This window comes from Limulus polyphemus, unplaced genomic scaffold, assembly GCF_000517525.1.
Source record: "Limulus polyphemus unplaced genomic scaffold, Limulus_polyphemus-2.1.2 Scaffold1383, whole genome shotgun sequence".
In the NCBI taxonomy this organism is placed as follows: Eukaryota; Metazoa; Arthropoda; class Merostomata; order Xiphosura; family Limulidae; genus Limulus; species Limulus polyphemus.
The window spans coordinates 17311-20454 of NW_013666993.1; the positions used below are offsets into that span (position 1 = coordinate 17311).

At 39.0% G+C, this 3144-nt stretch overlaps 1 long non-coding RNA gene across 1 annotated transcript in view; it reads left to right on the forward strand.

Moving 5' to 3' along the window:
* Window positions 1-3144, forward strand: part of LOC111086744 — a 22968-nt gene that overhangs the window by 16949 nt on the left and 2875 nt on the right. Inside the window, exons 2-3 of the long non-coding RNA XR_002611472.1 lie at window positions 686-796; window positions 1056-1907. This is a non-coding gene — a long non-coding RNA (uncharacterized LOC111086744). The remainder of the gene's footprint in view (window positions 1-685; window positions 797-1055; window positions 1908-3144) is intronic.

The following is a 3144-nucleotide window of genomic DNA, read 5'->3' on the forward strand; positions in this document are numbered from 1 at the left end:
GTTCTCCCGCGGTGGCCACTAGAGGCGCTACTAGTCCTGGGCCAACAAACCTTCGCGCGCCAGTCGCTGCTGTTGTTGTTTGTAAGGATTACCCGCTCTATTAATTTTACTCACAGTCAGCTAAAATGAACAATTCAAAGTACGCAGAATGGACGTTACCTTCATTAAAGGCCAAACTACGTAAACACGGTGCCAAATTGTCTGGCAGAAAGTTGGAATTGGTCGAAAGGCGAGTTTGATGTGGTGATGTGATTGGGCGATAATATAGGCTGTTGGGAATATGGATGCTGATTGCTGTATGATCACGTTCAGAAACTTAGCAACAATTGACAAAAAAAAATGTGTGATTGCGTGGAAGTACATTTAATTATTAACAACAAAAATTAAATCTGGTTGATATTTCTATTTTATGTATATGCCTGAAAATTCTTAATAAATAACTTATAAGAATATTTATAAATATCAATGACAGGGCCAAAGGCGCTTAAAGTCTGTTCTGTCCCATGCCACTAATGTAAGTTTCAGAGTGGCATGGGACAGAACAGACTTTAAAAAATATCATAAGTATTTGAAAGTACTTGCATAACTGGTAATACTAATAAATGTGTGCGGGTTGAAAGAAAACTGAAAAATGGTCAGCTAACACAGCCCTGTCAGTATATACATGTATTTTTTTTAATTTTAGGTTGGAAGCCTATGACCAAATGCTGACTTAGGTGAGGTGCCCGCTGAGGCAAAGTGGCAGATGGATGTCCCCCATGATCTGATATTTTGGGATATCAACACAGACACAAAAGTAAAGTTTTATGTTCTGATACCGGTTTTTTTGTACATACATGTATTTATATTTAGCACTTACATATATAAAACAAAAAAATTTAGCCAGACCAATGAATAATTTTGCTTAGTTTTACACACTGTTGTTGTAAATAATTTAGGTTGACTTCTAAAGCTTGACTGCTAAAATAACCGGCAATATGTATAGCAATGTGTACGTAAACAGATTTATGTACAAATAACTATTTTTTAATAATTTTTATTTCACTTTATTTCAGCTACCTCCACTGACAGAACAGAAAATAAGAGACTACTTGGAGCTGTTCTCTCAAGAACTGAAGAGAAAGTCCCTAGATCTTTACCATGGGAAGTTCTTGCGGCCATACGTGCTGCCCATAATCCTTCAGATGACATGACCTTCATCCGTAGCCGAGTCTCTGCTGAAATGTCCAAGAAGGCTGTGTATGTGGTCCAGGTCAAGTTGGATAAGTTTGGGGTGGTCCAGGAGTCTGAATGCGAGTGCGGTGCTGGTGAAGGACCTGAAGCCCACTGCAAGCATGTTGCTCTGGTGCTCTATGTTCTTACTCATGTCAAGACTGGCATAGTTACTAAGGAAACATGCACCCAGAAACTTATGACATTCCACCAGGCAAAACAATACAGTGGCTCACCAGTCAAGATAGAGGAGTTGGTTTTGCGTGACTCGCAAGCCTTGCAGTCCCTACGTGACTTTGACCCTAGGCCAGTATCATCTCTAGTTAGGACTGCCAAGGCTGCTGATTTATTCAGAAGTGTGTGGGTCAACAACCCCCATCCCAACCTGCAAGTCCACCACCACTTTGCCTCGGCCAATGTGTATGCCCATGACCATGACTACCTCAAGGATACCCCTGAGGAACACTTCCTGAACAGCATTGGCCTAGGCTGTGTGACACCAGCCTACTGTGAAGACATCCAGCCCTGAACAGTTGGACAAAGTACAAACAAGCTGTGGAAGACCGAACGTGTCATAAGAATTCATTCTTCGAATTTCGGCCGTATATGCAAACGCACAGACCTCACAAACAGCACACAGCTTGCTGTCAGCCTTATGACCATGTACGATCTCAACACAGATGCCATTAAGCACGGTAGGAAGTATGAGAAAACTGCCCTAGATACTTTTGCTCAGAGTAGCGGTGTTATCATCGAGGCCTCTGGCTTAGTGGTTAAGCCGACCATTCCATTTCTTGGCTGCTCACCCGATGGTCTTATCGGAGACAATATTTTAGTCGAGGTTAAATGTCCATATTCTGCCCGTGCACAAATGATCTCCCCTGCCACTGTACCATACTTGTACGAGGATCAGACGGAACAGTTGAGGCTTCAAGAAACCCATAATTATTATTATCAGGTTATGGGAGCATTGTTCGTTACTGGTCGGTCTGAGTGCAAGTTTGTTGTGTGGTCTTTTAAGGACATGAAAACTGTTAATATTGTGAGGGATGACCTCTTCATATCCGACATGTTGTGCAAACTCCATGATTTCTATAGAGAACACTTCAGGGGAGCTCTACTAAACAAACTTTTTTATCATAACTAAGCTGCATGTTACTCAAAGCGTTAATTCTTAGCATTATTTGCACAACAAGTCAGATATGAAGCCTTTTTGAAATATTTATGCATGTTTCATGATTATTTTTACATATACAATGTACCTGATATATATTAACTTTTATATTCCTCTTAGTTTTGTAAAGGTTATTTATTTGTTTCTAAAGAAATGTGGAGTTTCTATTTTCTTCCTTAGTATATCATAATTGCTCATTTTTTCATTTAAGCCTAATTTTAGGCGGTTTCTTGTTCATGTATATCAACACTTGTCAATTCTTATATAATTTTATGAAGTAACCATGTGACAATTACCTCTATATTCTACTAACAAATCTGGCATATTTTGTTATTTGGAATTATTCTGTCAATATTATTGTTGACATAATTATCTATTATATGGCAATCAATATATCTTAATTTGAAATGTTATTTATGCAAGTGAATAACCAAGCACACAGTTGAACACAAGCTGGGTATTTAGAAAGCGAATGATATACAAATAATTACTGTAAATATTACACAACCAACAGCAAGCAAACTGTTTCTTAAGCATCACTGGGAACAATCGAAGGCCTGAAACTGATCAACATGAAGCAAATATAGATTATATCGGATGCCAAGACAGACTCTGTGTGGTTTAACGGATGTGTTAATATCTTAAATGTCTTAGTGAGACCAATAATGTGTTCTACATGAGCACGCTTACTGGATATCCGTTTGTCGCGCAGGACACTTTTGCCAGACATTCGATTCTTTTTTTTTGAAGAAAGTCGG